Source organism: Notechis scutatus, chromosome 6 (assembly GCF_049901735.1).
Source record: "Notechis scutatus isolate UNSWTSFEM ecotype Mainland chromosome 6, rNotScu1.2, whole genome shotgun sequence".
Classification (NCBI taxonomy): Eukaryota; Metazoa; Chordata; class Lepidosauria; order Squamata; family Elapidae; genus Notechis; species Notechis scutatus.
The window spans coordinates 6,635,434-6,662,516 of record NC_142014.1 but is presented as its reverse complement, the minus strand read 5'-3'; the positions used below and the strand labels follow the sequence as shown (position 1 = coordinate 6,662,516).

At 46.2% G+C, this 27,083-nt stretch overlaps 1 protein-coding gene across 1 annotated transcript in view; it reads right to left on the bottom strand.

The window, feature by feature from the left end:
* Window positions 1-26,197, bottom strand: part of FOXP2 (forkhead box P2) — a 658,430-nt gene extending 632,233 nt beyond the window's left edge. Inside the window, exon 1 of the mRNA XM_087969290.1 lies at window positions 25,802-26,197. The gene's annotated coding sequence lies outside the window, so the exon portion shown is untranslated. The remainder of the gene's footprint in view (window positions 1-25,801) is intronic.
* Window positions 26,198-27,083: the final 886 nt, after the last annotated feature.

Genomic DNA, 27,083 nt, shown 5'->3' with positions numbered 1-27,083 from the left:
CTTCGAGGACCTCCTCGCCGACAGAAAAGCATGAGATTGCATTAGAGTTGTAAAGCAAGGCCCGGTAGCTGAGTACATCGAGGAATTTCATGACCTGGCCAGCCGAAGTCAACTGGCCAGAAGATATCCTAGTCTGTTGGCTCAAAGATGACTCAACGATGACCTGTATCCTGCCTGCCTGGCCTGTGGGGCCCCAAACCTCCTACATGAATAGTATCTGATGGCAGAGGCGGCGGAGATAGACATGACCCATAACCATTTCCACACTGGCAGAGTTTGGAGAAGATCCCCACCCCAGGGGAAGCAGGAATTTTTCAAACCCCAAAACACCATGACTCCAAAACCATCTGGATGCTTCAAGTGTGAAAAAGAGGGGCACCGTGCAGCAGAATGCCATTTGAAAACCCCTGCCAGAAAGCCAGACCACCCATCAGGGGGGTAACCTGGAAAACCCAACCCTTGAGGAAAAGAAACTGGCCCAAGAAGCCGAGAAGCTGTGAGGTTCCCTTCCCCCCTCTCAGAGGAAGAATCCCCAATGCCCCGAGGAGACCTGAGCCAGTCTGAAAGCGATCCTGAAGACAACCCGCTGGTAAGCAACCCAATTGAACCACTCACTCTACCCCTAAGACTGTTTATCCCCAGCCGAGGGAAGGGGGAGGAAGTTGCAGCGTCACTGGATTCGGGAGGCACCCGGTGCCTAATCAACCGCACCCTAGCAGAGAAATTGGGAATCCAACAAAGGAAAATCCCATCACTTTCTGCCAATTCGATGGAAATATAGCGGGGGGGGAGCCAGCCAGTTTTGCCACAGCACCATTGAAAATAAGACTGGGGAACCATAATGAGATGCTCACATTCATTGTAGCACAAGGAATGGAAGGGCCACTAGTCCTAGGACTCACATGGCTAAGGAAATGGAATCCACAAATAAACTGGAAGAGAGGAACCGTACATTTCCAGAAACAAGTAGCATTTGCAAATAGCCCAGAGGAAAGGAAAAGAAAGAGAACAGAGAACCAGCCATGGCTGGTCCACCAGCTGAACCCATTAACATCCCCAAAGAGTACCAGGATTTAGCCCAAGAATTTAGCGAGGAATCTTCTGATGAACTCCCACCCCATCGCGCCACAGACTGCGCCATTGAAATCCTACCAGGGGCTAAACTTCCAAAACCGAAAATGTACTGCATGTCCCCCAGAGAGCTAAAAGAACTCAGAGCATTTATTGATAAAAATCTAAAAAGGGGTTTCATCAAACCTACCCGACCAAAAATAGCAGTCTCAGTATTATTCCACAAAAAGAAAGATGGCTCTTTGCATCTGTGTGTGGATTACAAAAATCTAAATGCCATCAGTGTGGAGAATATGTACCAACTCCTCCTCATGAAGGACACGTTAGCCCACCATTGTAAATGATCTTTTTTCAAAGTTAAACCTATGAGAGGCATACTACAGCATCAGAACAAGGGAAGGGGATGAATGGAAGACGGCTTTTAATACCCCACTGAGATGCTACCAATTTAAAGTGCTCCCTTTTGGACTACAAGGAGCACCTGCTGTGTTCATGCAATTAATTAATAAGACTCTTCATGATTTTTTGTACAAAGGGGTTCTCATTTATCTCAATAATATTTTAATCTACACTGAAACAAAAGAAGAACACATCAAGTTACCCTGAACAGTTCTCACAAAACTCCTAAACACCAAACTATATGCAAAACTCTCTAAATGAGAATTCCATCAAGAAAAAATCGACTACCTGGAATATAGAATATCCCACGAGGGAATAGAGATGGACCCACAAAAAGTAAAAGCTGTCATGGATTGGGAACCACCCCATACTCGCAAACAACTGCAGAGCTCCCTGGGTTTTGCAAACTTTTATCGCCAGTTCATTCCAGCTTTTGTGAATATCGCCCAAACCAAGGCAACCCCTTACCTGGACGATGGAATGCCAAGCGGCATTAGAAAAACTTAAACAACTGTTCTCAGCAGAACCAATCCTGAAACACCCAGAAAACCATTTGTCATCCAAACAGGTGCTAGCGATGTAGCAGTGGGAGGAGTTCTACTCCAAAAGAATGGACATGGACAGTGACAACCATGTGCTTATACTTCCAAGAAACTGACAGGAACCGAATAAAGATGAGCCATATGGGAGAAAGAGGCATATGCTGTGCGATGAGCACTCCTCACATGGAGACAGTTCCTAGAAGGGAACCAAATCCCCTTGAAGTCTGAACTGATCATAAAAATCTAGAAGCCCTGAAAACTCCACAGAAACTCTCAGAAAAACAAATAAGGTGGGCTCAATACTTTACATGGTTTAATTTCTCCAAGGGGAAAAAAAATTTTGGCAGATGCCCTGTCCAGGAAACCCCAATAGATTGAAGTTATAAAACCCAGGATCCAACCAACCCAACTTGCAGCCAAAGTCATCACCCGGGCACAAGAGAAGAAAGAATCACTGACTGACAATGCAACGACTTCAATATTTAAGGAGGCACTACTTAAGGGCGACTGGCTCCAGACTAACAGAGATACTTGCTTACTCAAAGATGGTCTAACCTGGGTAGAAAACAAACTTTACGTCCCTGCCAGCCGGAGGATGGACCTCATGAAACGTTGCCACGACTCCAAAATAGCGGGACACTTTGGTTTTGTAAAAACCCTGCACCTCATCAAAAGACAATTTTGGTGGCCATCTCTCAAAAAGGACATTGAAAACTATGTTGCTAGTTGCCCCATCTGTGCTGCTGTAAAAAGAAGACAAGGAAAATCTCCTGGACTTTTACAAACAGTGGCAGAACCTTCAGCATCCTAGAAAGAGATTTCTATGGACTTTATAGTGGAGCTCCCTGAAAGTGCACGAAATACTGTCATTTGGGTTGTAACTGATCTTTTTTCAAAACAGGTTCATTTTGTACCATGCCAAAAGATCCCAACAGCCAAGGCATTGGCAAAGATGTTTTTAATACACATTTATCGCCTTCATGGAGCTCCCCAACGGATTATCTCAGAAAGGAGTGTACAATTCACATCCACATTTTGGTGGGCATTTTTAAACATATTAGGCTTCACCCAGGGGTTGTCATCTTCCAATCACCCCCAGACTAACGGCAGAGCAGAACGACTGAACAGCGTATTAGAACAATATTTAAGATGCTTTATTAATGACCAACAGGACAATTGGACTGACCTTCTTACTTTTGCAGAGGTAGCATACAACAACTCGGTCCACAGCAGCACTGGTTTCACCCCATTCCAGGTAGCCACAAGCCAAGAATTCAACCCCATGCCAGAACTACCCACTAAGGAACCTGAAATTCCCTCCCTTAAGGAGTGGATTAATTATTTGCAAGCCACTTGGCCAGTGGTCAGACTAGCCTTACAAGAGGCTAGAGCAGCTTTTAAAGCTCAAGCGGATAAAAAACATTACGATCCTAAACCATTCAAAGTTGGGGACCACATTTATTTATCCACAAAATTCCTGAAATCGTTGCAACCCTCTAAGAAACTGGGACCAAATTTCATTAGGCCATTTCCTATCTCTAAAATTATTAACACTGTTACGGTAGAGCTTCTACTTCCCAAAACACTTAGACGGGTTCATCCAGTATTTCACTGTAGCTTACTCAAACCAGAGATCACTTCAAACCTTAGACACCCCCCCTCCCACACCTCCAACTCCCATTATGGTACATGGGGAAAATTTTGAAATTAAAGATATCCTTGATTTGCGCACTCACCGTGGATCCACACAATATTTAGTAGTTTGGAAACACCTTCCTTCCTCAGAAAATGAGAGGGTAGCCAAACAACATGTAAAACGACCCACATGACTACGGAAGTTCCACCTGAAATACCCTCATAAACCATCCTAAGTTGTAAATGTAACACGTTTTATGTCTTCCAGGTGGATTTCTCAAATTTTTGAGGAGGACAGTATGTCAGATCCGTGTATCTGCCATTCTTCAATGGAAGAAGGGGGGAAGTTGGTACAAGTACAAGAGTTTTCAAAATGACTGTGCACATGGAAGCTGCGGCTAACCACTCCTTCTTTCAGTGTATGGTGTGTATGATTCTGTGTGTTTTGGATCCTTTCCTTGATTGAATCCTGTGGGGCAAGGAGCATCTATAGTCGGCAAGCCTTGTTACAAATTGGACTGAAATGTGGAAAGGCTATTACGGACGATTTTATACATTCTTATAACAAACCGAAGGAGGCAGCTAGGCCCCTGGGGGAGCCATGGATCACTATCCCTGTAGGAAGGAGGAAGAGGCAGAGAAAGAAGAACAGGAAGAGAGGATGCCATACTAGGGTTTTCTTTAGGTTGAGCAAGTTTCCTCACAGGCCTTCAATTCCAAGTATATTTCTTACCAATGCAAGATCTCTGACCAACAAAATAGATGAATTAAGGCTACAAATTGCAAAGACTACATTCATCAAGAACTGCTGTGTTTTGCTAATCACAGAAACTTGGCTTCATTCACTCATCCCAGATGCAGCTGTTGAGCTGGAAGGCTACATAGCTCACCGGCAGGACAGGAGTAGAGATTCTGGCAAGATCAAAGGGGGAGGTTTAAACCTTTATGTGCTGGTGTATCAATACAAAGACTGTAGACAGCCACTGCTCCATGGATCTGGAGTATATGACTCTAAAATGTAGACCCATATATCTTCCACAGGAAGACAGTGTGGTTTTGATTACTGCAGTCTATGTCCCACCTGATGCCAATACTACCATAGCTTTGGGATTCTTGTGTAACATTGCTAGTAATCAGCAGAATAAGTATCCTGATGCTGTGCATATCATAGCAGGGGACTTTAATCAAGCTGATTTAAAAGAAGTGCTCCCTAAATTCTATCAGCATGTTAAGTGTGCTACTAGAGGAGCAAACATATTGGACAAAGTATATACCAACATCAAACCTGGCTATAAGGTTATACAATTACCACATTTGGGACAATCCGACCATATGTCACTGCTTTTAGCACCAGCTTACATCCCTCTTAGGTGATGGGCTCTGCCTACAATAAAGGCAGTGAAATCTTGGCCAGAAGATGCTTCCCAACAACTTCAGGATTGTTTTGAGAACACAAATTGGGACATCTTTTACCACCCTGACCTAGAGGTGCACACTGCAACTGTTCTGTGCTATATCAAACACTGCACAGATACTATCACTGTGGATAAACGTATTAGGATCTATCCCAATCAGAAACCCTGGATAACCAAGGAAGTCCAGCGCCTCTTGCGTGACAGGACCAAGGCCTTTAGGTCTGGTGATGGGACAAGATACAGTGCTGCCAGAGCTAATCTGGAGAAAGGTATACAGAAGGCTAAGACTGATTATAAGAGGAAGATTGAGGATATTTTTTATAGCAATAACATGAGGCGGGTGTGGCGAAGGATTCAACAGATTACAAACCATCAATGGACCAATGTCATCCCTGCTGCATCCCCTGCTGAGGGGGATGCTTCATTGGCAGAGGAACTGAATCATTTCTTTGCTCGCTTTGAAGTGGAGACATCAGAGACAGATAAAACACAAGTACCAGCCAACTGTAGCCCCAACCTCATTGTGGAGGAACAGGAGGTGAGGAGCATTCTGAGGGCTGTGGACCCTAGAAAGACTGCCAGTCCTGACGGTATCTCTGGCTGAGTGCTTAAAGACTGTGCTGATCAGTTGGCTGGAGTCTTTACCAGGATCTTCAATCAGTCTTTATCCCAGTCCACTATTCCATCTTGTTTGAAGGCTTCCACCATTGTTCCGCTGCCAAAGAAGTTTCCTATCAATAACCTCAGTGATTACAGACCAGTGGCACTCACTCCTATCATCATGAAGTGCTTTGAGAAATTGGTCTGCCAGCACATCATTTCTGGTCTTCCGCATACATTTGATAAACACCAATTTGCTTACAGAAAAAATAGATCTATAGAGGACGCTATAGCCATCACTCTTCACATTGCTCTGACTCATCTAGAACAGCGGGGGGCAGCTATGTGAGGATGCTTTTTGTGGATTTTAGTTCTGCGTTTAACACAATTCTTCCACATAGACTAGTGTCTAAAATTCTGGACCTTGGGCTTTCTAATTCAATCTGCCTTTGGATTATGGATTTCCTGTCTGGCCACTCACAGAGGGTAATTGTACCTCTTCAGCCTTATTCTTAACACTGGTACACCACAGGGTTGAGTGTTGAGTCCCTTATTCTATACTCTTTATGTGCATGACTGCATTCCCACTCATGCTAGTAATACTATTGCTAAAGTTGCAGATGATACAACAGTGGTGGGACTTATCTCTGGGGAGGGGGGGTGAGTCTGCCTACCGAGATGAGGTGGACCAGTTACTTTCGTGGTGTGGAGACAGTAACTTGGTCCTCAACACCAATAAGACCAAGGAGCTTATAGTGGATTATAGAAGGAACAGATCAGACATCCAGCCCTTGCTTATCAATGGAGACCGAGTGGAGCTAGTGGCCAGTTTTAAGTTTCTGGGTGTTACCCTAAAAGAGGACCTGACTGGGGTGTCCACATTGCAGCCCTGGTCAAAAGGGCCCAGCAGAGATTATACTAAACTTCTCAGAAAACAACTGAATGAAAAGTGGTGATCTTCTACCACCATAGAGAGCATTTTAACATACTGCACCTCTGTATGGTTTGCCAATTGCACAATGGCAGATAGGAAAGTACTCCAGAGAGTTAATGTAATTGCCCAGAAGATCATTGGTTGCCCTCTCCCCTCTTTAGAAGAGCTTTATAGCTCCCGCTGCCTTAAGAAAGTTCAAAACATTCTCAAAGATCCATCTCATCCTGGGAACCCTTTTTTTGAACTATTACCATCTGGCAGATGGTACAGAATAATAAAAACAAGGACAAATAGGCTGAAAAACAGCTTCTATCCCAGGGCAGTAGCTCTTTTGAATTCTGCTGTATAGTGCACTGTTGGTGTGGTGTCGGGGGTTTCCGGTTCAATGTGTGGAGGGTGAAGGATGTGTGTTTGTGTTTATTTTCATGGTCATGATGTGCACTGAAGATGGTGTTTGATTTAGTTGTATGAGGTGCAATGACAATAAAGTAAAGTAAACTAAACTAAACTAATCCTTTTTGATGTAACCTGAATATATTAAATCTTATATTGAATCTGTATAACTTGCACATGATATACAACTGGAGGACTGGAGCCAGATGTCTAGAAACTTGTCACCTCTTGGAGAGATAGCAAGAGGAGAAGGGACCATAAAAATTCCAGCTCTGGAAGATACTCCCTGGGAACCTCTTCTAAGATACCTTCCCAGAAAAGGGGAGGGGGAAATTAGCATGTTGGTTCTTTGTTTGACTAAATGCACATCTAAATAAGGGGAAGGGTTGTAACTCCCTTTATCTATTACTATATTCCTGGAAGCATCTTAGATTCTGCTTTGACTAGTACTGGGATCACTTCCTTTCAATAAAGAATTCCTTTTGAAGTGCCCAGCTTTCAGAAGTTCATTCTTTTTCGGTTGAGGGGGGGAAAGTCCAGTGCTTACACAAATACTAATTAACTTTAATGTTCAAAACAATCAAGCAAAAAAATCCACATTTTGTAATTTTAAAAGGAAAACAAAATTAGCTTATTATTAATTAAAACCACTTCATATTTTGATCTTAAATATATTTACAAGTGTATATCCCTATGTATTTACAAGAAAGTTTCATTTAAAATAATGTCATTATCTTCCAATAAACATTAAGACCAAATTGTAAACTGAATTCAATACAAGTACTTTGGCTTAATTGAGTTGTATAAAGTAGTTCCAAATGACCATTTAAAACCATATTCATTACATATTTACTGTATCAAGAGTGTGTAACTTCTGAATCACTTCTTGAAAGATAATAAACATAGCAAGTTTCTGCTGTAATGGGCCAATTCCATTGTGTGCCAAGCCTCACGTGAGCAACCTCAATAGTTCCAGTACATGCCAGGTCTCACGTAGGCTGAAAGCAGGTACTAGGAACAAGGCCATTAACATGTCACAAGGGCAGTTAACTGAAATGCAGGCGTTGGTTTGCTAGTTTAAATTGACCATGGCATTGTGATTGGAAGATACTATACATCCACTAACATTCCTACGCATGTAACATAATGATTGGATGGAGCTCACCTCTTTTGTATGTTCTTAATAAAAGAGTTCCCTAACTCTGATTGGGGCAGCTCACCCAAGATAGAACTTGCGTTGGTGTCTTTCTTGATGCATTCGACCACCCAGTGAGAAGCCTTCCATATGCGGAGCAAAGCCGCAATTGGTGACCCCGACGTGATCCGCTAAAGGAAGCGGGTGCGTCTCTTCGACTGCCTATCTTACCCGGCGGACGGAGCCAGTTGCAACCCAGGGCGCCGTCTCCGTGTCACGGATCCCTCCCCAGGAATCTTCAGCAAAGAAGACATCCTCCCTTCAGATGAGTATGGGCAGAAAATTCTCCAAAGAGCAGATAGCACATTTGCAGGAATTAGGAGAATTAACGAAGAGTTCAATTCGTATTCTTGGGAATCAGGACAAAACGCTCCTGATTCCAACTAAGAAGGACCTTATTACCCTTTTGACTTACATTTACACGCAATGCCCGGCTTATCCGGATAAAGGGTCCTTGAAAGTTTCCACATGGCAGCGTTTGGGTGACTATTTTCATAGCAATCCCAGGGCTCCACCAAAATTCTGACCACGTGGAGGACAGTCATGGAATGCTTAACAATCCATGGCTCAGCGCTGACCAAGACCCCTCCCCTGAGGAGGATCCTCCTCCTCCTTACACAACTGAAACCAAGACTAAGGATGCTTTCCCGTTAGAAGCTCCCCCCTGCTCCTGAACCCATGAGTTCTCCTAACTCAAATCCAGCGAGGATCAGACACCCATGGGAGCATTCGCACAAGCCATGGTGCAGGACGCAGAAAGGCTCTCTTACTCTAGAGGAGCTCTCTCTCTGTCCCGTTGAATATGTAGGGGATGGAGCCGGAAATATGGTGCCTAGACTTGAACCTTTATCCATGAAATTAATTAGAGATTTAAAACAAGCCATGGCCATGTACGGCATCCAGGCACCATATGTCAGAGGCTTCATTAACACCATCAGCACCTCCTTTTTCATGTTACCCCAAGATTGGAAGGATCTTTTCGCATGATACTGACAGGACCACAGTACGTTGTTTGGGAGTCAGACTTTCGCGCCGAAGCTGAAAAATTTGCCCACGATCATGGTGTGGTCGCGAGAGCGGATCAAATTTGTGGTATGGGTCAATTTATGGACTTAGCAGCTCAGGCGACACTCCCACAGCGTACCCTTACCTTTGTCAGTATCATAGCAATCAAAGCCCTTGACAAAGTTGATGATCCTACCTCTGGCATCGTAGGATCTTTTTCAAAAATTATTCAAGGCTCAAATCAGCCTTATGCCGAGTTCATAGAGGAGCTTCAGAAAGCCATTCATAGGCAAATCTCTAATGAAGAAGCCCGTAGAGAGCTTCTGTTAAAACTGGCTGTTGAAAATGCTAATGAGGATTGCAAAAGGATTCTGCAGCCTCTATCTGCCCGAGGGGGTTTCCCTCTCGGACTATCTAAAGGCTTGCAGAATCGTGGGGACTGTCTCCTACAATATGGAGCATCTGGCTATGGCTTTGCAGCAAGCAAACTCTCAGAACAGGCCGGCCGGAAACTGCTTCAATTGTGGGAAACCTGGCCATTTTAAGGCACAATGCAGAACCAGAGACAATACACAAAACAACACCAAGCCTAAGACGATATGCCCCAGGTGCAGAAAGGGTACCACTGGGCAAATCAGTGTCGCAGCAACAATTCTCAGCCACAGGAAACTAGAGGAGGGGCGATCAGCCAGCCCCACTCCAAAGGCTGACTCCATATCTTTCCACCTAATTGCCTCGAAGATATGGAAATTGACATCCCAGGCACTGTTTACTTTCTCCCCACATGCCTGAAAAGCGATCCCCCTGCCATGACACCCCTCATAATCTATCCCATCCGAGACCTCATGGCAAGGGGAATCATCGCTTCTCCGTTTTTGAGAGACTCCGATGACTTTTCCTCAGTAGCCATGGCAGTAATTGGAAATACTCCCACAAAATTTAGCAAGGGAGAATTAGTAGCAACCACTATTCCAGTACCTGTTAAAACATCTGATGCATGGGCATTTACTGTCCATCAGACAGTAGAACAAGCCAGGCCTGTGTTACAATTTACAATCCATAACAAAGTCTTCTCGGGTCTCTTAGATACTGGAGCTGATGTAAGTGTCATCCGAACGGCTGAGTGGCCGGACGATTGGCCTTTGGAAACTGCCCCAGCCGTTTGGGGAGTGGGAGGAGTTCAGCACGCCCACCGTAGCAAACACTGGCTACCGGTGAGTTCTTCTGATATTTCTCGCACTGCCTACCTCCAACCTTTGGTCCTTCCACTGCATACTAACCTGTGGGGCCGTGATCTTATGTCTCAACTTAATGCAAGACTCATTATTGATTAATGGAATCTTTTGCTAGAAATCCACTACGGCTGCAATTAAAAACCACAGAACCTGTGTGGGTAGATCAATGGCCCCTCACTATAGACAAACTAGAGGCCCTGCACTCACTTGTTCAGGACCAAATTGTCAAAGGCACATTGAACCATCTGTCAGTCCATATAACACCCCATATTTGTTATAAAGAAAAAGTCAGGAAAATTCAGGCTATTATGTGATTTGAGAGCCGTGAATGCGATTATAAAACCAATGGGGGCATTACAATGTGGTCTGCAAATCCCAACATCATCCTGAGAAATTTGATTTAATGGTCATTGATTTAAAAGACTGTTTTTTTCTATCCTCTGCATGAACAAGATCGTGCCTTATTCGCTTTACACTACCTCGCTTAAACAACTCCTCTCCCTCCTCCCGCTTTCAGTGGAAAGTCCTACCTCAAGGCATGCTTAATAGTCCCACCATGTGTCAACACTATGTCAATAATGTCTTGCTACCCTATCGTTCAGCTTTTCCACAATTTCTGGTGTATCACTACATGGACGATATCCTTGTTGCAGCTCCTGGGCCACGGTGCGGTGTTCACTTCATTCTCCTTCCTGAAAGCCGTTCTTGCAGAAGGAGGTTTGTACATAGCACCTGAAAAGGTGCAAGTACTAACTCCATACACATATCTAGGCTATAGAATGCTTTCTGCTACTGCCTATCCTTCACTTCCCTCTCTGTCTCTGTCTTCTCAACCCACCTTGGTTCAACTTCAGCAATATCTGGGTACCATTAACTGGGCCTGACCTTTCCTGTCTTTAACCACTGATATTCTTTCTCCATTGTTTGAGGCCCTTACCTGGGGGAAAAAGCCTGCTGACATAATATCCTTGCACCAACCTCAGCTTCAAGCAATAACTCTCATAGAAGAGAATATCCGAAAAATATGGGTAGACAGAGCTGCTGCCAATACTCCTTTAGATATGGTCATTTTGGCCACCCGAGGCTTATGACCGCGGCAGTAATTCAAAGGACCAAAAACTCCACATCATAGAGTGGATCCATCTTTCCCACACGCCACGATGCTCCATCACTTCCAAATCAGCTCAATTGGCTCAATTGATCATAAAAGGTAGAGTCGTGCAAAATTACTTATGGGAATAGATGTCTTTACACTTTTCATCCCTTTTTCACTGCAAATATGGGAACCTCTATTCCAGAACTCCCAAGAAATCCAGTTTGCCTTAGCTGACTGGCCTGGACTAGTTTCCTGCCACCCGCCCGCTGATCCACGTTTTCAAATCATTCGGACAATACCCATTTCTTTCTCCTCTCCCATCAGCAAAAGGCCTCTGGTCAACGCCTTGACTATTTTTGCTGATGGCAGTAGGGAACGAGGGCATGCGCTTGGCAAAGGAATGGGGTGTGGCACACTAAAACCACCCCTGTGCAAACATCACCACAAAGGGCTGAGCTTGCTGCAACCATATTAGTCTTCCAGAATTTTAACGAACCCATCAACTTGATTTTAGACAGCCTATATGTTACCCAAATAGTCTCTACTATCCACGATTCTTACCTCTCTCCTGCTATTGATAAAAACCTCCTCTCTCTTTTTGTTACATTACAACACCTTGTTGCACAGCGTCAACACCCTTTCTTTGTAGCACACATCCGCAGCCACCAACCCTTCCCAGGAATCCTCCAGGAAGGCAATAATATGGCTGATCAAGCGGCTGCAGGCATCATGACATCACACACATTGACTCCTTGGGAGAGCCATTCTTATTTCCATCAAAACACCAAAGCTCTCATGAAGCATTTCAACCTCACTATGGCCAAAGCCTCAGCCATTAGACAGCAGTGCCCCACCTGTAGTCAACAAGCCCATTCCATTCCCTTAGGGGTAAATCCCGTGGGTTGAAAGCCTGTGAAATATGGCAGATGGACGTTACTCAGTTTCCTTCATTTGCCCCCTGGAAGTATCTGCATGTTACAATTGATACTTATTCAGGGTTTATAATGGCGACTCCGCAAAGAGGAGAGAAGCCTCCAAACATGTCATCAACCATTGCATTCGCACCTTTGCATCGTTGGGATGCCCGAAAGAAATGGGGCGTTGATCCTTACCTGATACGCCCTTCTAGGCGAGGCAGCGAGGAGCATCCAGACTGTGGGATGTGCTTCTGAGTCCTCTTCTTTCAGGCTGAGCTTTAGACGAGGAAACGCTCCGCCCTCCCACGTGGCATCGCGCAGCGCTCTCCCAGTTTTTTGCGATAACGAGAAGAGAAGTTATTAATCCTATCTAATCAACTATTGGCTCCTTGGCTGAAAACAGGAGTCCCCACCAGACGGAGATGCTAGGGTGGGGCTGGATGCTCCTCGCGGCTCGCCTAGAAGGGCGTATCAGGTAAGGACCAACGCCCCATTCTCCCTCGAGCCGCTCGGAGCATCCAGACTGTGGGACATACCAAAGCTTGGCTGTCCTATGGGTGGGACTCCGTCTGGCCCGAAGGCCCCTCCCGGATCATTGACAACCCTCTGTAAGACCCGCCGGCCAAAGGAGGCCTCAGCTGAGGCATACGTGTATCGATCTTGTAATGCCTGATAAACGGGGACGGAGAGGCCCAGGTGGCTGCCCTACAAATGTCAGCAATGGGGGCTTGTGTGGCCCAGGCCGCGAAGTGGCTGCACTCCTGGTGGAATGGGCAGTTATTCCACCGGTGCCGGCAGAGAATGGGAAAGGTAACACCTGGCGATGGTCGCCCTGATCCAGCGGCTGATAGTGGAAGGAGAAACCTTGAGCCCTAGTGTCTTGGGTTGAAAGGACAGGAAAAGAGATTCCGACCTTCGTAAGGACTGAGTGCGCTTAATATATATACGCAAGGCCCGTCTAACATCTAGGGTGTGCCAAAGAACCTCCCTGTTCCCGGAGGGTCTAGGGCAAAATTTGGTAGAACCAGTTCCTGAGATCTATGGAAGGGCGAGTTAACTTTGGGTAGGAAAGTGGGGTCAGGCCGCAGGACGACCCGGTCTGCATGGAACACACATAGATCGCTCCTGACTGACAGAGCTGCTAATTCCGACACTCGACGAGCAGAAGTGATGGCTACTAGAAAAACTACCTTAAAGGTGAGGAACTGAAGAGATGACTCCCTCAAAGGCTCAAACGGAGAACGTGTAAGAGAAACTAGGACCTTGTTGAGGTCCCATGTGGGAAACCTGTGAACAGTGGGAGGGCACAGGTTGGTGGCACCCCTAAGGAAGGATCTAACCCGGGGTGATGGGAAAGGGAGCCGTAGTTATCACAGGAGACCACTGTTGAGAGGGCAGAGACTTGTCGTCTCAGGGTGTTAGGTGCAAGCCCCTTGCGAAGGCCTTCCTGAAGAAATTCCAGAATCTGAGCCACGGAGGGAGAGAGGGTCAACCTGGGACCCACTACACCACTTGCAGAACCCCTTCCAAGTGGCATCATAAATTCGTGTAGTGGAGGGTCGCCTGGCCAAAATAGTGTCGATGACATGGCTTGATAGGTTCTCGCTAGTCAGATGGATCCGCTCAACTTCCAGACGGCTAACTGTAGCCATTGAGGCTCCGGATGTAGAAGGGGCCCCTGAGAGAGGGAGACCCTGTCTGGGGATCCGCCATGGGGCGCTACCGATAGGTTGCGGAGGTCCGCAAACCACGGTCGCCTGGGCCAATAGGGAGCCACCAGGAGAAGGACTGCCCTCTCCTGAATGAGTTTCTGAATGACTCTGGGCACTAGCGGGAGCGGAGGGAAGGCATATAGGAGCCCTGGGGGCCATGGGCAGCGCAGAGCATTGTGGTTCTCCGCCCCGTGAGACGGATACCGGAGAAAAACCGTGGAAGTTGTGTGTTGGATGGGGAAGCGAACAGATCCACCACTGGAAGGCCGAATATCCTGGAGCGCTTCCTCGAACAGGGATGGATGAAGTCGCCATTCTGCTTGGTCCACCGTGGCCCTGCTCAGCCAGTCCGCCTGGGTATTGTCTATCCCGGAGATGTGTTCGGCTTTTAGTGATAGGAGGTTGGCCTCTGCCCAGCGGCAAAGGCGCTCGGCTTCCCTCATCAGTTGAATTGACTGGGTGCCCCCTTGCCTGTTGATATGGGCCTTGGCCGTGGCGTTGTCTGTGAGCGAGAACATGGCGACTGCGGATCTGGGGAAGCAGCGCAGAGCCAGATGGACGGCATGGAGCTCTAGCCAGTTGATGCTGCATCTTTGTTCGGTCGGCGACCATTTGCCTTGCGCCCGAGAGTGAGTTGAGATGGCGCCCCAACCGGATAGACTTGCGTCGGTAGTGACGGTGAGTCTTTGAGGCTCCGCAAAGAGGTGGCCTCTGTTGATGGCGGATTGGTCCACCAGAGAAGAGAGCGTGAGGACCTTTGGAGGGACCTTGACTCTGATCTTGAGTTGCTTCTTCCGGATCTTTGGAGCAGGGAGCAGGAACCACTGGAGGGGCCTGCTGTGTAAGCGGGCCCAGGGAATAATAGAGATGCATGACACCATTTTTCCCAACAATCTAGAGAGGTCAAGCAAGGCCACCCTCCTAGAACGTCTAATTTGTTTGACCAGGGTTTGAATGCTAAGAAACCTCTGGGAGAGAAAAACACTCTCTGAGACCGAATCAATTATGGCACCCAGGTGGTTGATTCGGGTGGAAGGTAAGTTGGCTCTTTTGCCAATTGACTAGAAACCCGTGTGCCCGTAGGGCGGAAGGGGTGACCTGGTATCCCTGACTGCCTGGGACTTGGGACGGGGACAGGATAAGGATATCGTCCAAGTAGCAGTGGAGGCGGACAGGAATGCTCCTGAGGTGGGCCGCCAGGGCCGCCAGGACCTTGGTGAAGGTCCTGGGGCCGGAGCCAGCCAAAGGGTAGGGCCACGTATTGATAGTGAAGGCCATTATAACAGAACCTAAGGAATTTGTGATGAGAGGGCCTGATAGGAATATGAAGGTATGCCTCAGAGAGATCTATGGAGGACAGCCAGTCTCCCGCCTGGTGCCTAGGAGAATGGATTGCAAGGTGTGCATTTTGAATTTGCGCTGGATAAGGTGACGGTTGAGCCGTTTCAGGTCTAGGATGGCTCTCCAGCCCCCAGAATGTTTGGGCACGACAAAGAGATGGGAGTAAAATCCCTTTCCTCTCTGAGCCGGAGGGACAGGTTGAATGGCCTGAATATCAAGCAGGTGATGGATGGCTGCCTCCATTAATGCACGTTTGGTGGGATCCCCTGAGGAGGGGATGGGAAGAAAGCGATCAGGGGAGTGGATTTGAACTCGAGGCGAGACCAAACCTTATTGTGTCTCTAACCCATGCATCGGAAGTGGATTTGTCCCATTGGGCGGGTGGCGGAGTCGGCCACCAATGGGGAGGAGAAGGAGGCTCTACCTTCTGCGGTGGGCCTTCCTCCCGTACCCGAAGGTCTCTTATAACCACCCCCTCGCCTGGTCCTGTCGCCTGAGTCCGTGCGATCCTGGGATCGGAAGGAAGGGGTCGGGGGAATCTGGGCGGGAAGGGGGTTGGTAGAAAGGGCGGGAAAGCTCCTCCGAAAGGGCTGAGGGCCCCTGGTCTCCGATCTTCGAAGAAGGAAGGCAAGTACTTCCTCTTGCTGCGACCCTCGACCAGCAGGGGTTCAAGGGCCGGGCCAAACAGTTTGTCTCCTGTAATAGGGGCAGTGGCCAGCTTGACCTTATTCTTTACGTCCGCCTGCCAGTGTTTGAGCCATAGCAGGCGACGAGCCGTGGCGATGGGGCGTGATGGCCCTGGAAGAGAATTTCACCGACTGGTAAGTGGCGTCAGCCGAGAACTCGGCTGCAGCCACTAACCAATGTCCTGGTGCGCCTCAGGTTGGAAGCAGGGCGTGTTCCCTGAGCTGGCGTAGCCAGCGGATAGAGGACCTAGTGAAAAAGAGGCGGCGGTAGCTGACTTAATGGCCCAGGCGTCGGATAGGTGGGCCCTGCGCAGGGCCAGCTCCACCCGCTTATCCTCAGGTTTCAAGGCCTCTAGGGCCTCACTAGGTGTAGAGGAGGAAGCTAGACCCACAATAGGGTCATCGACCTCTGGAATGTTCAGGAGGCTGGACAGTGCCGAATCGAGATTAAAGAACCTCTTGTCTTGGCTAGAGGGTGTGGGAGGGGTCCCTGTGGAGGATAGTTGCTTCGCTACCAGATCTACGAATATGGGGGGAAGGGATGACCTCAGCTTCAACCACTGGTTGGGTGAAAATGGAATCTTCTGGGCCCTCTGGGATGGGGGAGGTCAGCAGGGGCCTGGGAAAGAAGGCCCGAGACATTCTTGGCCTTAAGAAGGAGGGACTTGAACATGTGTGGTTTGAAGAGCCCCCAAAGGAGGGTTGGTCAGTCGAAGTGCCCTCGTCCTCGGACATCTCCCCCTCCATGATGTCAGTCTCTAAGGGAGGTTCACTGTGGCGGGAGGATCCCATCTGGGAATCCTCCTCCTCGAAATCCCTAAAGTCCCCTTCCTCCTCAACCTGGGCCCCAACCGGAGGAGGCCTGTCCCTCTGAGAGAGTACCTGAGCAACCGGGGGACCGGTTGTGGAAGGGATCTGATAGACAAGGAGTCGTGCTCGGAGACTCGAGGAGAGAAGCCTGATCTGGACATGTGCTGTAGTTCCTCTATAACACTCTGGCGGATGGCTGATTCCATCCAGCCCTGATGTGAGTGGCACCTCAGATGTAGAAGGTTCGTCCTGGCGCAGACCAGCAGCCGTGGGTGTAAAAGTGGCTTGGGTGTCAGACTCATCGTAGGACCGGGGTCGGAGACCTGGGCGAACTGCGCCTAGGTAGGAAGAAAGGCCTGGGGGAGAGGTTGAATAGAGGTAGGGGGTGGAGGAGGAGGTAGAGACGGTTCAGAGCGGGACTCCTTTGAGCGCCTGTCGAACTCTTTTTCTAACGCCTTGTGGCGCCTTAAAGGCGTCACGTTGAGAGGCCTGGAAGGTTCCTTGTCCTTTCTAGAGCCCTTAGGTTCCTTGTCCTGCTTGCGCAAATAGTGGGACTTTGCCTTGGCCTTCAATGAAGGGCGTTTAGAGGAATGTCGTCTGCCATATTGAACAATAGAGATTAATAAGGGCGGTTGGCTCGCCCAGATCAGGCCTGGATAAGGCCGGGTGAGGATGAGGCTGGCCCGCTCCCCTTTTGGAATTTTACTTGTACAGAGATAACAGAAATATATATATATATATATTTAGCTATGTAATCCTGTTTTGTTCCTTTCTGTAGTGCTTTTTATATTCTTTATATCAGCTGAATATACAGGTACTCCGATATATCCAATATCTTAAGAAAAATTGCTGTACCAAAAAAATTATTTCCTTTTTTGTTATTATTCCTTTTGTATTTGGATCAAATATAAATTCTATTATAGTTATTTCCTTGGATGGATATCTCTCAGTGCCGAATCAGTCGGAATAACGCCTGAGGCCTAGAGTTGAATAGGAGGCCTCTGGCAGCCAGCCTCCAGACAACAGAAGAAAAAACCGAAGGGGGAGGCTGCAACTTCGCCCGAAAAGGGCTGCGGAGGCCAACAAGCACTAACCAAGACTAGCCAGGCAGTTCAATGGGCAGCTAGGCTTTAACCCTGGGCCTGGAGATTTAATTCACCGCAGCTGAATATTAAATAAAAAGAAACTTTCAGCGCCCGGCCACGAGGTGGAGCCAAAATGGCGTCCATGAGCTGAACTGCCTGGGCGCCTTCGACCGGACGGAAAAGGAAGGCTTGGCGGTCAGCTCGGCGCTCCTAAAGCCTTAGGGCGATAGCCCTCCCGGTTGGCGTTTAGGGTGGGGGAATCCAGCGGAGGAGCGCGTGCCACAGGCAACGCGCAGGCAGCGGCACGATCTGATAAGGGTGGGGGCGTCGCGCTGAAGGCGCTGCGAGCCCGCAACCGCCCTGAGGACAGGGAAGAAATTTCCCTTGAGTCCTGACCCTTTGCGCAGGAGGAGGAAGGAAGCAAACCTTATTAGGACGGAGGATTCAATGAAACAGCCAAGGAGCTCTTTGAAACGCAGCCTGATTCTTCGAGGCTGAGCAAAAGACTGGGGAGGCTGCGCGATGCCACGTGGGAGGGCGGAGCGTTTCCTGTCTAAAGCTCAGCCTGAAAGAAGGACTCAGAAGCACATCCCACAGTCTGGATGCTCCGAGCGGCTCGAGGGAGAATAAAAACAGATAATGGTCCCGCATACACTAGCACAGCTATGTCAGAATTTTGCGCTAAGTGGCAAATTACCCACAAATTTGGGATTCCTTATAATAGTCAAGGACAAGCCCTAGTAGAGAGAACCAACTTAACACTAAAAATAGCTAGAACGACATTTGATCAAAGGGAAAAGAACCCTTGGCCTCCCGCGATGCAAGACACCCTTAATCTCTGTCTTTATACACTCAACTTCCTCAACCTCTCTGGCACCCCTTCTATGACAGCAGCGGAGCGACATTTTCCTCCCCCTGATTCTCCCAAACCACAGGTATACTACGCCAACTGCCAGGCCCTACTTGGAAGGGTCCTGCTGCTCTCCTCACCTGGGGTCGTGGCTACGCAGCCATCCAGCTTCCAGATGCGTGTCCTGTGGGTTCCTGGACGGCACACCAGACCATACCACCCCAAGGTAGAAAAGTCACCACCTGCAGACATATCAACATGATTCGTCCCGTTGCCTTGCTGACCCTCTTCCTCCTTCTTGCCGCACATGCCTCCAAGGTCTCCATTCCGTTTCAAGTGACGTACTTCACGCCAGGCACTCCCCTCCTGCTGACCTGCACCGCATCTGGGGACATCTTTCCCCCTACCTCAGATGGTCAACGCTCCCTAAGCCGTGGCCCCACATCTCCAGCAATGCTTCCTTCCAGATCAACACTTTTGAACATCCCCCTCGAACTACACTCCTCATACTTCGCCCCACTGCCACCACCTATTATTGCTCTGAGTCGATGCTTCTATAATTCCATAAGCAACATTTATGAATCCTGGACAGTCCTTAGACCCCGTTCACCTCGTCATTATCACAGACAATTCGCAAGTCAGCCTGACATTTATGCTCAGGCCACCCCTTTCTACATCGGATTAAGAGATCGCAGAACTCTGCCAGCGCATCAGATGGTTGCACCCCCTGCCTGACCAAAACCACGCAGGCAGGCTCCACTCAACTAACTCTCATCTACCATACCCAACAACCGCAGAAGTGCCTTCCCTACGGAAAAACTTGCCAAGACAATGGGACCATGTACCATCTATGCAAAGGAACTCAAAAACTATTTGCTACGATCCCAAGACAGCTGTGCGTCTCAACGTCACCTTATGGCGGGACTTCCAAGAACCTCTGGCAGATCCGATCCTGAGGGGAAGGAAAACTTTATTACCTAAACCACACCACCGTGCTCAAGGACGGTACTAACCCATTGTTTTAATCTTTGATGTTTGTGTTGCTTGTTCTAAACCAGGGGGGACATTCATGCGGGTCGGATGACTGGAAATCAATGTACGCCCACAATCATAAATACTTGTGTCATCGCCCATTAACTGGGCCATGGGAACCCCAACCAATGGACCCCTTGTGGAGGTTCCATTGAGTGCTCGGGTTGGTCTTGTGTCTGTGATTATACCGGGGAGGTACTCAGGTTGCAATCATCTGTCACATTTCAAGCGAATATCAGGGTCTACCACAGACAATAAGGTAGAAATCACTATCTCAGGCAACACCCTGCCTTGGAAACTTATGGTATAGGGATTGATGGCACAGGAATAGACCCAAATACTTACATTACCATAAAAACTGAAATAATTTATGAAGGCAAGGAAACATCATTAGGCTGGTTGGTATATAATAATTTAAGGAAATTAGAAAAAGCCCGATACCAGCATTATTGCAAAAAACTTGTTCATGGATATGGCAGAAAAAATTGCAAAACAACTTGCAGTAACCAATTGTTTTGTCTGTGGGGGAACCACCACAGGAGAACAATGGCCGTGGCAAGCCTTAGAAACCTCGCCATCTCTGTTTAATAACATGTCTTCTGTAGGAAACATAACAGCTAGAATAGCTTCCGATCCACTTATCTGGACAATTACCACTAACTTAATTGGTAGAAACTGTTTTTCCCGAAATGGGTCCACTCCAGTAGGACACCTCCTTTGCTTAGGTACATGGGATAACTCCTACCAGACTTGGACAGCACCTGACAATGCTACCACCACACCTGCCAAATTCAACACCTCCCTCCTACCTTATCTCTATGACACAACATCCTCCCAAATTTGGACAGCTCCAAATAACATGTATTGGATTTGTGGTAACCTAGCCTATCCGTCCCTTCCAGCAGATTGGCAAGGGTCATGTGTATTGGGGTGGATAAGACCTTCCTTTTTCCTCCTACCGATCTCCATTAAGCAAGAACTGGGCATCCCTGTGTATGATACATTATCCCGCAGGAAAAGAAACACCGATAATGCCTTTGCAGGTTTCCCCTGTCAATCAGAATATGAAGGGACACCTGGACCTCAGAAAAGAATAGTCTGCACCTACAACATTGCTAGTTGGGCCCAAGACGGGTCCTGGGGGTACAGAACCCCCATATACATGATTAATAGAATTATTCGTTTACAAGCTGTTTTAGATTTAGCAGGTCAACATATAGACAAGGCTCTAAACACTCTAGCGACTGCTACGGACAAATTACGCAGCTGTCTACCAAAATCGTTTAGCTTTAGACTACATACTAGCCAAAGAAGGAGGGGTATGTGGTAGGTTCAATCTTACGAACTGTTGTCTTCAAATTGACAAAGTTGGCAAAGTAGTAGCACAATTAACAACTGAGATGCGACAATTAACCTACAATCCTAATCAAGTATGGCAAGGTATTGATTTTAAGAATATTTTTAGTTCTTGGTTCCCTAAACTACCAGGCTTACAAGCCATAGTAGCTCTCATAGGTATGATTGCTGCAGGATGCGTTATTCTTCCATGTGTGTTACCAATATTTGTTCGTACCATCTCCAATAGTCTGTCTTTATTAGCTGAAAGCGCACCATTGCACAGGTTAATGCCCTCTGGGAAAAGAACCTCTGTACAAAGTCATACCCTCAGAAGACCCTGATGTGTGCGTTCGCACAAGTTTTTGCATGGGTAGTGACGAAGATCCAGAAGAATTTCCTCCATATAAAACTAAAACAGAGGAGATGCTGTAATGGGCCAATTCCATTGTGTGCCAAGCCTCACGTGAGCAACCTCAATAGTTCCAGTACATGCCAGGTCTCACGTAGGCTGAAAGCAGGTACTAGGAACAAGGCCATTAACACGTCACAAGGGCAGTTAACTGAAATGCAGGTGTTGGTTTGCTAGTTTAAATTGACCATGGCATTGTGATTGGAAGATACTATACATCCACTAAAATTCCTACGCATGTAACATAATGATTGGATGGAGCTCACCTCTTTTGTATGTTCTTAATAAAAAGAGTTCCCCTAACTCTGATCGGGGCAGCTCACCCAAGATAGAACTTGCGTTGGTGTCTTTCTTGATGCATTCGACCACCCAGTGAAGCCTTCCATATGCGGAGCAAAGCATAAGTTTCTCCTTGATCTTCACACATACTTTTCTATTTGACTTCTCATTTCCAATGTATCTTTCAAATAAATTATATCTCTAATACACAGAAGAATATACAAATAATGCACAGAAAAGCCTGTGGATCTACCCAACAGATCTGAATTAGTTCAACCCTAGGAATCTCACTGCCAATAGTGGAGAACTTCGGTAACAGCAATCATCTCTTGCCTGCCATTCAATAACTCAACCATGTTTTTTCATGCATCTCCCTTACCTGTGATAACAAAGGCTTTACTTTTACTAAGAAGTCATAGCTACAATTCTGAAATATACTCTCCAGAAATCAAGATTTATTCCCACTATAACTTGTGAGTATATTACCATATAATTAAATCTCTCTGGCATCAGTAGTGACATTCCAAAATTTATAACTATGCAATCACAAAATGTTGCAAGGCACTTTATTTTAAAAATGCGCCCTTGAGTTCTTCATGCATGATTACCTAGAAATTCTACCTATTATATCATTTGAAAAAGAGATGAATGTATACTGCACTATAGAACATACTCTCCAAGACATGTGTTTATTTCTCTCCTGTCAGTTATTTTAAAATGAAATCTTAATAAGTATTACTTCTTGGCAATATTTATTCTTTTCCAATAAATATTTTTGGAAGCACAATGAGACGAGACATTCACATTAGCAGCTTAATTGTATGATGGAAAGATCATACATATGATAGAAAGAACTATTAAACTGTGTACATAAAGCAGTTTGGTTCGACCAAGATATATTAATACATTGTAATATATAAATGCTACTATAAAGGTATTCTTTCACAACTCTTTTCTTTATGTATTTTGCTACAAGATGGAATTTAACTTGTAGCCTACAAATTATTTTCAATGATACATTTGATGACTGATGATTCCAGGTATGCTTAACATTAAGATACTAAAGTGTTAATGTACATTGATTTATGGTTTATGGTTCTGACATTAACAGCCCTATTAATATATCACAATCTCTCATTTAAAATCTTTATTGGATGCTAAGAACCAACAAAAATAATTCAAAATGGAAATGATATGAGTGATTACTGGTTAATAGCTAGACATGACTATCTTAGATTCACATTTATTTTCCTTTATGGAAATATGAATTAATCTTTCTAAATAACCAACTTTGCATAAAAAGTATTGTTATCCATGATAATTTATTTTAAAATTTTGCTTTTGCTACTAATTTCTGATGTGCAACTAATAATAGTTAATGTTTGACCTTTGAATCAGTTAAATATAGTAATTTAAAAACCAAGAAAGATCTGGTTTATAAAAATGAGTATTCACATCATTTAATATTCTTTGTAAAAATCATTTTAAATATTAACACATATAATGTGGCCTATTACTTTTATACTTAAATACAAAATATCTTATTGGTTGTATTTTAACTATCACGATTATTAATTTATGATGGTGTTAATTGTTCCCTTCTATATGAGAATCTACCAATATAACTACATTATTACCAAGTAATAAAGTTGACTAAAATATTTGAGAAATGCCAATTAGTTCCTTCTTCAGAGACAGTTGGATTTAGTTCTAGAACCATAAACTAATATAAAAATGGTAAATAATTCCTTTAAATTCTAATCTTAAAATTCTTGTATGTGAAAATAATGAATGTATAAGTTCAAGGAATAGATATGGAGGTAACTTGGGATCGAACATTGAATTACTATTCTGCTCACACCTACCCAAACCTAAGCCCTAAAGAACTCTGAAGTAATGATTACTCTCCTCCATTATATTTCCCCTATTTTTATATACTAGAACTATGACTGGAAATGAAATATTTTCTTATTCTCCATTCCCCAAAACTTCTCCAATAACTAATATTACTGTAACCCAAATTATTACCAGATATGGCAGCCTCCCCAAGACTTCAGATTTACTGGATTTCAACTCCCATGATTCCCAGCCATCGTATCTACCAAAATGTAAGTTGAAAAAGAACGGCAGCTTTCTTTTTTGCAGTGGCATGAGTTTGATTCCAGAATTAATTATTATTCCCAGACTGAATGTGCATTCATGTGCATTTGTCTGCTTGTGCCATTATTTTGCTCCTGGCTCTGTTTGATGGGCCACAAAATTCTATCAAAGGGAGGGGGGGAACAGAATGTGCAAGCCTGAAATTTTCCAAAACAGCAAAACAAGCATGTATTATTTAAGTCTTGCCATTAAATAACTGATAAAATAGTTTTAGTGGAAAGTTACTTATAAATAGAATCTGCCTCAAGCAATTAGCTTAGTTTCTTGGGAAATCTGTCCAATCTTCTTATTCATCCATATATGACTTTTAATGTCTGAGAAATCACTTGAGTAAAAAGAACTAGCATTTTATTTTTTCCTTTCCTATTTCCACACTCATAACTCCATAGTCCAATATGCCTTACAGCCATTTACCTAGAGACCTCAAAAGCTGTTAGAAATTAAACTTTCACTACTCTCTACATCTTGAATTTCAAGAAGGAAATTCAGGAGAGGGCTCCCCCACAAGCTAGAATCATGCCTCAAGAGTTCCATCTATGTCTACTATTATTTATTAATCACTTGTTTTTAGGCTAGCATTCTGTATTGTTACTATTCAAGGCTACCAGTCTTCAGCAAAACCAATCAAAAACACTGTGAAAAGATGTTGTGAGACTCACCAATAAAATGCACTAAAGGAGATAAAAATCCAGAAATGCAATTGTTTGTTTATCTTAACCACCAAAATAGATAAACAAAAATCCAGAAATGTTAATGGCTTATCCTATCAGAGAGGGTGGCCACTGAAACAACCATACTGTACTTTTTGAAATGCACATGCTGGATATAGCCAAATATTAAAACTAGGCCTTCCAGTTATCCGCTTAAAAAGTCTGGTATAAAAGGTGAAGGTCTCATAGCTCTTCAAAGAGCATAGCTACTTTAGATTTAAATATCTTGAGTACGGCCATTAGCCCACCCTCATAAATATCACACTAAATTTTCAAAGAACCAAGAAAACGTTTAAGATGCACTTTTTTTACTTCAGTACATTACTAGTTAACACCTCGCTAGCCGATTTCGAGAGTTTCACAAACCTTTAAACCTCTAGTGTGCATCCAATACACCACCCTTAGGCGCAGGCGCAATTAAAGTGTGCCCGCACCAGCCGGTCTTGTGGCGTTCAATGAGCCGTTCATCCACCCAATATCAAACGCAACGCATCCGACTCCACGGGTGCACAAAAACTCTTCGTGCGCGTGTATGTACTCTAACACGCGAGAGGGCGTTTTTAAAAGGGAACTTCGACATCCCGCCGTTCCTCTCCATTTTACAATCTCTCTCCAGGGAAACAATGCGGGCCGTATAAAATCCATCGCCAGCAAATCCCAATATTAATTTAGAAATGGGAATGACAAGTTGATTCAATAAAACGTGAAGTGGGGGAGGTGAAAAGTGTCTAAAGGGGGAGGAGCACCTTCCACCTGCGAAGAACCAAACCTGGACACATGTCACGCGGATAGCCTTCCGCGTTCCGGGCAGCTTTGGAGAAAACTTTGTTGCCACAAGGAAGAGCACCGGAATTCAGAAGAATGGAGAGGAGAAGCAACAGATTTAAAGTAAATTACAGTAGTCAATCCCAGGACTGGGGGGGTGGGGGCGGGGGGCGGGGGGCAAGCTTACCACAGCGCACGCTCCGTAGACAAGTCCCAAGCAGAGGAGACCGCGGGGGAAAGCGGAACCGTTCGCCCCACGCAACGCAAACACACAACGCCACGGCGAAAAAGTGTTTTTGCCAGAAGAGACGTCGTCAGTACCTGGGCGCGGGAGAAGAGCCGCCGGGGTGGGAGGGCGTCTCGAAGCAAGCAACAACACGAGAAAGGAGCGACAACAACAACAACAGCTTCTCTTGAATGGAGCTGATATTCTTCCGCGGGCGGCGCTTGGCTCGGCGACTCCGGGCCTAGGCAGCCGGGAATCCGACGAAACCAAGCAGCGACTGTAAAAACAGACTCAAAAGCAGCTGCGCGGGGTCTCGCATCTCCTCTCTCTCTGAGGTTCGCGCCCCTTCTCACGTTTTGCCCGCCCCTTGGGGGTGGGGGGGTGTAGATGTTCCTAGATGGAGCGTGCCGCCGGTTCTTTTCTATGCGCGCGTTTGTTGAGGATTCAAATAATTAAAAAAAGAAAACGCCGACCCTTGCACGCACGCGCCCCCGCAACTTGGGGGTGGGGGGGGGGAGAGAGAGAGAGGCTCCCTGGGAAGTTGCAAAGTTGTGATGAAGCTTTTGCGGCGGGGAATAGAAGCGTCTGTGTTGTCAAGCATCTTCCCACCCACCCACCCCGTTTTCTTCCCCGTCAAAAGTTCAGTAGGAGGCGCGCCGGGGCTCTCTCTGCCTCTTCCTCGCACTTCTGGGCTTGCAAGCTTTTGCTTGCAGAGCACAGGACCTTGGGCTTCGCGGTCAAGCCGGCCTCCTTGTGACGCCAGGCCCACCTGCTTAGGTAAACAAAATGACTCGGAGAAGTTGTTTGTTCTTTTCCGCCTCTTGATTACCCCACCGCCGGTTTAGCAAAAAGCTCTGCAAGAAAAGAAAAAAACATGTCGCGCGCTCAATTGGCGATGCCCGAGTTGCGCCCGCAGTTCGAAGGCTTTTGAACTCATGCGGAGAGGAGGTTTCCAAGGGCTCTTTAGCGGCTCTGCTTCGAAGCGGCTGAAAACAATCGCCTTGGGCCGCGACTTTAAGGAATTTGGCCCAAAGCGAGCGCGTTTCAGACTGCCTTTCCCTTACTCAACGTGGCGCTTTAGTTTCCAGTAAACCCGAGGAGCCTAACTGACCTCCAACGCATCCCATTTTCGCGAGAAGGGGCGAAAGGCACCTGGGTCCCTCGAATGGGCTAAGCTAAACGACCTAGCCTCTCGCACAAAGAACCGCGGCGCAAATCTCTCGCGGCCCATTGCATCCCCTTC